The 10711-nt window shown below is 41.2% G+C and overlaps 2 pseudogenes; both read right to left on the bottom strand.

Annotated features, from left to right (window-relative positions):
- Positions 1-1286: 1286 nt before the first annotated feature.
- Positions 1287-3768, bottom strand: LOC141823862 (G-type lectin S-receptor-like serine/threonine-protein kinase SD1-1; annotated as a pseudogene).
- A 151-nt stretch (positions 3769-3919) lies between these two features.
- LOC141823322 (G-type lectin S-receptor-like serine/threonine-protein kinase At4g27290) overlaps positions 3920-10711 on the bottom strand; it is an 18897-nt pseudogene continuing 12105 nt past the window's right edge.

Raw genomic sequence — 10711 nt, forward strand, 5'->3', positions numbered from 1 at the left:
AAAGTTCTATCCCTGTATAATTATTTATGTAGGAGAAATTGAAACAGAGCGAAATTCTAGCGCCTTCAAGATATACATCTCTTTTTACAAAAAAGTAGTGAATCCTCTGTGGGCTATTCAAACATCTTCGAGCACTTTGACTTATACCCAATCATCCCAGGTCCACATCTCCTCGGAGATGTTTGCTTAAGATATCAAAGTATAAGCCTCCATGACCATGGTGACTTGAATACTGCAAGTCAAAAGAAACTCACACTTAAGCTGCATTGAGATATTCATTGACATGTATCAAACCATATGAAGTCTCATGGCAGATCACTCTAATGAACTGATACCTTTAACTAGCATTCACATTTAACTCTCAACATCCAATGTCTCCAACTAATGAGAACAACTGTTTGGCAAACCAAGGAGTTTAAAATGTGTTAGTCTCAATAGAATCGATGACGTCCACATTCATCAATTCATCAACTAGAGATAATTTTAATACATTTATAATTTCACATGTAGAGATGCTCACAAATTATGATCCAATAATAAATTCTCTCATGCTATGAATCATATTACGAGCATTCAGTAAATAAGTTTAAGATCCAATCAAACACATGAAAATGTGCACTTAAATAGTAAATTTCTATTTATTAAATAAATAATACAACCGTAGGGTGATTGTCTTAGGACACCTCTCAAATATAACATTACTATACTATTTTTCTCAAAGAACGTGGGTAACGTAGTCGTTTCTCCCGGAAGACATGGGCAGCATAGCCATTTGTTCCAAAAGGTATGGGCATCCCTTCTCATGCCTGAGCAAGGTATAAAAGGAAGCCCACACTTACGGGCAGAGGCTTGCGCATCAAATCATTCTCCAAACCCTCCTCTTTCAGCTATTGTTCTTCTCCTCATTTCTACTAGTCAAAGATCTTACTTAAGCGTCAGAGTGATTGAGCTAAGGTCTATCTTGACTTCCATTCTAACTCTCATCGAGTTTTGCAAGAATCCAAACAATCCCTTATCCACCAAATCATTAGAGATTAGTCAACATTGAAAATGACTCACCGGTAGCTCACCCTACTAAATCTCAAATAGGAACAATATTGATTTATCACCACCAAGTCAAAGTAGAGATCCATCAATCGCAAGAGCCTCGACTTATGAAGCACCTTTTTTATCCTTACCATTCTTTATTGCCTGCCATCAATAGGATGAAAAGAAGCAACAACATCGCGACAACGAGGAACATCCTAGCATCACAAAGTAGCTAATCATTACTCATTTAGATATATTTCACACTATCGACCTTGTGGCATTGTCACAGAAACATAGTTTAGTGACAAATCTTGTTCTCTTATTGATGAATTAATCTGATCAAGGGGGCCTCTGAAGTCGATGAATCCAGGTTGATTAGGTTCTATTTCAAGAGCATTGTCATTGTCTAACATTTTCAATACTGAATACATCGTTGGTCTATCTCTTGGTTGCTCTTGAACACATAAAAGACCAATTTTTATGCAACGAAGGATCTCAGCTGATAGTGAATGATCTATATATATAGATTGGTTCACTATTTCCATAACTTTGCCTTCTTTCCATAAACTCCATATCTGAAGGGAAAAAAATGGAGTTAGACCTATATGTATTGATCAAACAACGAATTTTAGTTACTTGAGCAAATATTTGCAACACATACATGGCCGAGAAGATTTAAGTGCAAGGTAGAGTGATAAACTCCTCGATTCTTCCTACCAGTTATGATCTCAAATAACAAAACTCCGAAACTAAATACATCTGACTTTACTGAGAAGATTCCATCCATTGCATATTCAGGTGACATGTATCCACTATATCAATTAATGCAAAGGCAATTAATAAAGTTTCAAATGATTTAGATAATGATACAATGGCCAAAGTAATAGAACTATACTTACTATGTTCCGACAACTCTCCTAGTATTTCCTTCCATATCCTCTCCTCCAAAAATCCTCGCCATACCAAAATCTGATATTTTGGGTGTCATTTCTTTATCAAGAAGAACATTACTAGCTTTCAAGTCTCTGTGAATGATTCTAAGTCTAGAATCTTGATGAAGGTAAAGAAGTCCTCGAGCAATCCCAATTATAATGTTTTGACGCATTTTCCAATCCAACAATGCGCTTTTAGCGTCATCTGCATACAAACTCGGAATAACATTAATATGAACCAACCAAATAGGAGGGGAAAAAAGAAGGTATAAACCAACCAAATAGGAAAGCATCCAAGCTTCCATGGGGCATGTACTCATAGACCAAGATCCTTTCTCCTCCTTGAATGCAACAACCAAGAAGTCGAACTAGATTTCGATGTTGCAACTTAGCAATCAGCATGACCTCGTTCTTAAACTCGTCGACGCCTTGTGATGATGTCTTGGATAGCCTTTTCACAGCTATCTCTTGTCCATCAACCAGCCTCCCCTGTAATCCATGCCAATCAAATTGATTCATGCTCAATTCGTACAGCTGTTCAACTACATGATACCTTATATACAGGCCCAAACCCCCCTTGGCCGAGCTTATTATTCGCCGAGAAGTTGTCGGTCGCTTCAGCAATCGTGTTCAAGTCAAATACCGGCAAATCCAAGCCCTTTCCTTCAGTCTCTTCCTCATCACAATATATGCCTATCATAATGTAAAATTTGAAATAAGTGCTGCTGCACACCCTGAAAGATTGAAACAAAACTAAACAAAACAAGAGCAAGTGGTCATGTTTACTTCTCTTCTTCCTTTTCCAAATCCAGCACGACAAAAGTGAAAGGAGAAAAGCCACAAGAATTACTGAAACAACGATCCATGCTGATGCTCTCCGGAGGAGAGAATTGGTCGATAATCCTGAGAAAATTTGAGATGAAAGACTGAAAGGAACAGTTGAAGGTAAGCAATGGAGGAACTGAAGAAATACCTTGGTTCAAAGGTCTTGATTCTACTTGTCGAACGTAGAGATCCTGTCCTGGGCTGTCGTACAGCGTGAGATCGTAGAGGTCCGACGCCCAAAAAAGGCACCCACTGCCATTGGCGCTGAGGTTGGAAGCGGCATAAGCAGTGCAGGAGCAGTTCCTCAAGCACCAGTCCCTGCACATGTCCAGACTCGCCATGCTCTCGTTCGCCGTCGCCTTTGACGTGTCCGGCAGCTTGGTGTTGTTCACAACGGCAAAGGTGTCGGTCCTGCTCTGGCAGCCGGCCGTCGGGAGCTCTCTCTCGCACCCCGTCTTCCCAGCTTCGCCGATTCTTGCGGCGAAACCCCTGGAGGCACGTACAGGTCGGCGCACCGGGTCCGCAGACGCCGTTGGCGCCGCAGGAGGACATTCGCTCGTCGCACGGGTTGCTGCTGGTGTCGGGCGCGGTGCCGAGCGACACCCAACGATCGTACCAGAAGTATCGCTCGAGGAGGCCCCTTTTGTTGAGGACCAACCTTGACAAGGTGGTGGAGTTTTCCATGTCGACCCAGTAGACGGCCTCGTCGGAGTTTGATGCGAACTCGTAATGCAGAATTACGGCGTTGTTCTGCCTCATTGCCGGGATGCCGCTGAAGCCGATGCCGTTCCACCGGCCGCCGCGCCAGATCTGCCGAGTCCCGGACCATATCAACAGCTGGGGTACACCGGCCACATCGATGCCTGCGACGTAGTATCCCCGGCGACGCAGCGCTGGAGGTCGCCCACGACGTCAGGTTGCGGTTCAGTCCGGTGCTGAGGTTCCACCCAAGCTTCATCCCTGGGAGGAGCGTGTCGGTTTTTGGACGAAATCATATAAACATCAAAGTAGCTATTGCTCGGAACTGTTCTATCAATTGAGAGCTCTTTCATTAGTAAGTGTCTTCCAAAATGCAATTGTTAACATTTCCACATATATAAGACAGTAAAAGAGAACATAGAGTGTATGGTTGCTCAGTATTTAGAAGTAGGAATATAGTTTATCAACAAAATTCACAAATACTAAACATGATCAAGAGTCTAAAGCATTTACATTTCATACCATCAAAATGTATTTCACGCTATCGACCTTGTGGGATTGTCACAGATACATAGTTTAGTGACAAATCTTGTTCTCTTATTGACAAATTAATCTGATCAAGGGGGCTTCTGAAGTCGACGAATCCAGGTTGATTAGGTTCTATGTCAAGAGCATTGTCATTGTCCAACATTTTTAATACTGAATACATCGTCGGTCTGTCTCCTGGTCGCTCTTGAACACATAAAAGAGCAATTTTTATGCAACTAAGGATCTCAGCTGCTGATAGTGAATGATCAATAGGTTGGTTCATTAATTCCATAACTTTACCTTCTTTCCATAAACTCCATATCTGAAGGAAAAAAAATGAAGTTAGACCTATATGTATTGATCAAACAATGAATTCTAACTACTTGAGCAAATATTTGCAACACATACATGGCTGAGAAGATTTAAGTGCAAGGTAGAGTGATAAACTCCTCGATTCTTCCTACCGGTTATGATCTCAAGTAACAAAACTCCGAAACTAAATACGTCCGACTTCACTGAGAAAATTCCATCCATCGCATATTCAGGTGACATGTATCCACTATATCAATTAATGCAAAGGTAAATTAATAAAGTTTCAAATGATCTAGACAATGATACTATAACCAAAGTGAAAGAAGTATATACTTACTATGTTCCAACAACTCTCTTAGTATTTCCTTCCATATCCTCTCCGCCAAAAATCCTCGCCATACCAAAATCTGATATTTTGGGTGTCATTTCTTTATCAAGAAGAACATTACTAGCTTTCAAGTCTCTATGAATGATTCTAAGTCTAGAATCTTGATGAAGGTAAAGAAGTCCTCGAGCAATCCCAAGTATAATGTTTCGACGCATTTTCCAATCCAACAATGCGCTTTTAGCTTCATCTACATACAAACTCGGACTAACATTAATATGAACCCAATAGGAGAGGGGGCAAAAAAAAGAAGGTATAAACCAACCAAAAAGGAAAGCATCCAAGCTTCCATTAGGCATGTACTCATAGACCAAGATCCTTTCTCCTCCTTGAATGCAACAACCAAGAAGTCGAACTAGATTTCGATGTTGCAACTTAGCAATCAGCATGACCTCATTCTTAAACTCGTCGACGCCTTGCGATGATGTCTTGGATAGCCTTTTCACAGCTATCTCTTGTCCGTCAACCAGCCTCCCCTGTAATCCATGCCAATCAAAAATTGATTCATCCTCAATTCACATGAAAATTGATTGTACAGTTGTTCAACTACATGATACCTTATATACAGGCCCAAACCCCCCTTGGCCGAGCTTATTGTTGGCCGAGAAGTTGTCGGTCGCTTCAGCAATGGTGTTCAAGTCAAATACCGGCAAATCCAAGTCCTTTCCTTCAGTCTCTTCCTCATCACAATATAGGCCTATCATAATGTAAAATCTGAAATAAGTGCTGCTGCACACCCTGAAAGATTGAAACAAAACTAAACAAGAACAAGTGGTCATGTTTACTTCTCTTCTTCCTTCTCCAAATCCAGCATGACAAAAGTGAAAGGAGAAAAGCCACAAGAATTACTGAAACAATGATCAATGCTGATGCTCTCCGGAGGAGAGAATTGGTGGATAATCCTGAGAAAATTTGAGATGAAAGATTGAAAGGAACAGTTGAAGGTAAGCAATGGAGGAACTGAAGAAATACCTTGGTTCAAAGGTCTTGATTCTACTTGTCGAACGTAGAGATCCTGTCCTGGATCTTCGTTGTCGTACAGCGTGAGATCGTAGAGGTCCGACGTCCAGATCAGGCACCCACTGCCATTGGCGCTGAGGTTGGAAGCGGCATAAGCAGTGCAGGAGCAGTTGCTCAAGCACCAGTCCCTGCACATGTCCAGACTCGCCATGCTCCGGTTCGCCGTCGCCTTTGACGTGTCCGGCAGCTTGGTGTTGTTCACACGACAAAGGTGTCGGTCCTGCTCTGGCAGCCGGCCGTCGGGAGCTCTCTCTCGCACCCGTCTTCCCAGCTTCGCCGATTCTTGCGGCGAAACCCCGGGAGGCACGTGCAGGTCGGCGCACCGGGTCCGCAGACGCCGTTGGCGCCGCAGGAGGACACTCGCTCGTCGCACGGGTTCCTGCTGGTGTCGGGCGCGGTGCCGAGCGACACCCAGCGGTTTCCGATCGTACCAGAAGTATCGCTCGAGGAGGCCCCTTTTGTTGAGGACCAACCTTGACAAGGCGGTGGAGTTTTCCATGTCGACCCAGTAGACGGCCTCGTCGGAGTTTGATGCGAACTCGAAATGCAGAATTACGGGCGTTGTTCTGCCTCATCTCCGGGATGCCGCTAAAGCCGATGCCGTTCCACGGGCCGCCGCGCCAGAACTGCCGCGTCCCGGACCATACCAACAGCTGGGGTACGCCGGCCACATCGATGCCTGCCACGTAGTCTCCCGGCGACGGATCGCCGGAGGTCGCCCACGACGTGAGGTTGCGGTTCAGTCCGGTGCTGAGGTTCCACCCAAGCTTCATCCCTGGGAGGAGCGTGTCGGTAGGGTGGTCGAAGCTCTGCCATGCCGCTGAGCTGCTGGGGTCGCTTCCGTTCTCCATGACGACGAAGTTGCCGGTTCTCGAGGAGTCGCGCTTCAGGTTCCTCCAAAACCGGAGAGCTCGAGGACCAGTAGATGGTGGAGCTTCTTCCATCGGTGAGGAGGAGCGTTCCGTTTTCCAACATGGAGAGGCGCCCGGAGCGGCCGGTCACCGGACTGCGGCGGTTGGCGACCCATACGACGGTGAGGACGGAGATGTTGTACCAAATGCCGATGTAGCGGTCGGGGGAACCGACAACGGGGCTAAAAAAGCCCAACTGGAATCTGCCGCCGGCCGAGGTCAAGGTACTTCCGTCGTCGGAGATGGGCCGTCGTGGCGTTAACGTGTCGCCGGCGTTGGAGGGGGAAGTAAACGCAGTAGAGAGTAGAAAGCAAAGGAAGCAAGCAATAATGGTGCTCTTCATCGTGATCGATTTCCGAGTGAGATGCTGCAAAGTGGGAGCTCATTTATAGCATGTTTACTAAGATGGACTCATTTGCGTGGTTCTTCAGACGTTGACGATAAGGCAAAGGGATGAACAAGTCAAAGCGATTAATTAATAGATAAGGGCCCCAGCCGGAAGCTGACGGCCGCCTGGCTGATGATCCGGTGAGTAAGAAGACAAGAACAATGAAATTGATGTTGACTTGTAGATTGTAATTAGCGTGGTTTGACAAAATCTTAGTCAACTTTTAGTTGACAAAATAAAAGTTCTAATTGAACAAGTTTTAGTCCTTGCAAAAATCTTCTAGTTGAAGAAATCTAAGGACTGGACAAGTCGATCGATCTTAATGGATTAACCAACTTGATCAGTTCAATTGGGTTAAACAAGTCATTGATTTAATCAATTTGAATCCGTCAACTGTTCCAATTGATTTGAAGAAGTTGATTAGTCTAATTAATTTAGATGGGCTTAGGTGGTTTGATATATTCAAGTGGGGTCAATTAGTCTAATTGATCCAATGTGTTGAAAAAGTAGGTATATTTGGATTGGTGAAACAATAACTTTCTAACTTTATGCAACTTAGTTGGTTTAACCGAGTTAAACGATTCAAAGTAGTCGAACAAATTAAATGAGTCATAAATCAAATGGATTCGTTTAGACAGACTGAATAAATTAGTTCATCGAACGAACCAAATACGTTACTCTATTTGGATGATTCGAACATGCCAATCCATCTAGGTGACATGAATTAGTCTACTTGGATCAACTAAACAAGTTACTCAATTTGGATGATTTAAATGAGTCAAATCAGTTAGTTCATCAAGACAAGTCCAATAAGATAATATGTCTAAATGATTCAAATGTGTCAATTTGTTGAGACATACCAAGTTAGTTTATTGAGCCAATATGATCCAATATAAACCACACCAAGTCTAACTTGACACATCATCTAAATTGGCTAACTAGACCACTTATTTACCACTTCTAAAGAATTATAAAAAATACATTTAGAGAGTTTTAACATTTGTTGCTCCTAAATTTTTAAAATCTATATTTTTATCATCTTTTAAATTGTTTCACTTTGTGGCTACTATAGCTACTACAACAATATCGAAATAATTTTTACAAAGTTGAAGTGATTTTAATAACATTTGAGTAATTTTAATTAAGTTGATAAAAATATCTTGATTTAACAATACTCGCGTAGTAATTTACTAAGTTAGTATATTTTTGTTCTATGTTATACCACTATAAGTTACATAATAATGTTGGAATAGGCATGATAAAATGAAATATCCTTTTAATATATATATTTTTAAAATAGAGTGTTTTTTATAATAATGAAAATAAGGGGTGCTTTTTAATTTTTTATCCTCTTATAAATAGACAAAAATCAAAAGTGCGCGCTCCAAATTAAAAGAAAGATCCAATGAGCGCCTCTTTTAAACAAAAATTAAAAGGGTGTCTTATTAGTAATTTTATCTCAAAATATCTCTTATTCTAACATTTTTTCATCCCCGGGGCTATGGTGCTGCGCGGTAGGACATCCAGGTTATCACCCAGGCACCCTGGTGGCGGTTCGATCCCCAGTTACGGCGTATTTGCAGAAATTTTCCTCGGTTCGAAATGGGGATCGCAATCAAAGGATGTTGGACATCTGGGTTGGCCAGGAAACAACAACTGCGTGCGCTTCCCGATTTACCTTGGTGGCCGGTGGGAAACTTCACCCCTATGGGACCGGGCCGGTCACCCCGAGGGATTGAGTCAATACGACTAACTAGGATTATCATTTTTTTTATAATATGTAGAAGTTGTCCCCGGGGCAATGGTGTCGTGGTAGGACATCCAGGTTGTCACCTAGGCACCTGCGATTCGATCCCCAACTACGGCGTATTTGCAGAAATTTTCTTCCAAATGGGAGCGCAATCAAAGGATGTTGGGCGTCTGGGTTGGTCGCTGTGTGCACTTCCCGATTTACCCTGATGGCCGGTGGAAAACTTCCGTGGGGCCGGGCCAGTCACCCCCAGAGATAGTCAATGGGGCTAACCAGAATTTATCAATTTTATAATATGTAGAAGTTATTAAGTAGTTTATACAACATATACAAGCTACTCGGTAGCTTTTATAACATTGTTCTCTAAGACTAATTGTTATAATGTGTAACATCTAATATAATATTATTGTAGTATTGTAAGAACTACTCAATAATTTCTATAATTATTTTAAAATAATTTTGATTAATTTAAAGTAATTTTAATAATTTTAATTAAACTGATAAAAAGTATTTTGATATAATAGTGTTCAGAGTTTATAATTTATGGTTCAAAATTATAGAGTTTAGGATTTAGCTACAACATATAATAGCTACTTGTAGCTATTATAACATGAAAAATTATCTATTTCACTTTAATCAAATTAAATCATAAACTCATCTTAATCACGTTATACTAGCTATGCTTCTACTTGTTGTATCAATTACCGAATAGCTTCTACACATCGTAGTAGTTATTCAAGCAGCTATTGAATAACTGCTACAACAATACTGGAATAAAAGATATTTTTGAGATAAAATCACTTGATAGAGCGAGTTTTTTTTAAGTGCCCTTTTGATATTTTGTAAAACTTGGGACGTGTTTTTAAGTGGGTTATTGGGCCATTTGGGCTGCTATTAGGACAAATCTAGCCCAGTCACCCACTACATGTTAATGCTTTAGATAAAAATAAATTATATCTATATTTTTACTCTTTCAAATTGTTTAATTAAAATAAATTTAAATTTTCTCTAACATTTTCTATAAGTTTAATTTAGCCCAGGCGCTTTGGACCGATCTAATTCTATTCGATTTTGTCGATTTTTATTGAGGCTGATTCTTCCTGGTTAGGGCGTCTGGACCATCCAAGGGTGCCTGGACCGTCCGAGCACCTAGAATATAATCCAGACGCTGAAATGAGTTCAACCAGATTTGATCTGAATTGACTCCGAGTTTGGTTATTCTATTTGTTTCTCTTATGCTTCCTCAGTTTTACTTCAATTCCTGATTCCTGCAAGTTTAACATATGACAAACAAGCAACCTAAGCTTAATTATAGTTTGTCCGATCTACTAGACTTACTTAAGCCTTACCATGTAGGTCTAACCTATTAGGTTTACTCTTGTCTAACTTCCAATTAGGAGTAGTCACTCTGTAGACTTTTTACCTACTAAACATCCAGCCATCCTTGACCTGTTGGACTTTTCCTTGCCTAACCTCCAGTTAAGACTAGTCACTCAATAGACTTCTCACCTGTCAAACATCCAATCACCCTTGACTTGCTTGAATTTTTTCTTGTCTAACTTTCAGTCAGGACTAGTCATTTAGTAGACTTCTTATCTGTCCAATCTTACAAATCAAGACTTCCTACCCAACTTGTTAAATTTGAGAGGCGTCCTAAGGCAAATTGCCTTACGGTTATATTATTTATTGGATAAATAATAATTCACTCTTTGAGTGCACATTCTATATGTGTTTGATTGGATCTTAAACTCAAATACTGATGTCCGCAATACGATTCATAGCGTGAAAGAATTTGTGATTGGATCACAACTAGTGAGCATTTCTACACGCGTAATTATGAATGTATTGGAATTATCTCTAGTCGAGGAATTGCTGAGTACGGACGTCATCGATTCTGTTGAGACTAGCACGTTTTGAACTCCTTGGTTAGCC

This window comes from Curcuma longa, chromosome 3 (assembly GCF_044706935.1).
Source record: "Curcuma longa cultivar G26 ecotype Majalengka, Jawa Barat chromosome 3, ITB_CL_G26_1.1, whole genome shotgun sequence".
NCBI classification, from domain to species: Eukaryota; Viridiplantae; Streptophyta; class Magnoliopsida; order Zingiberales; family Zingiberaceae; genus Curcuma; species Curcuma longa.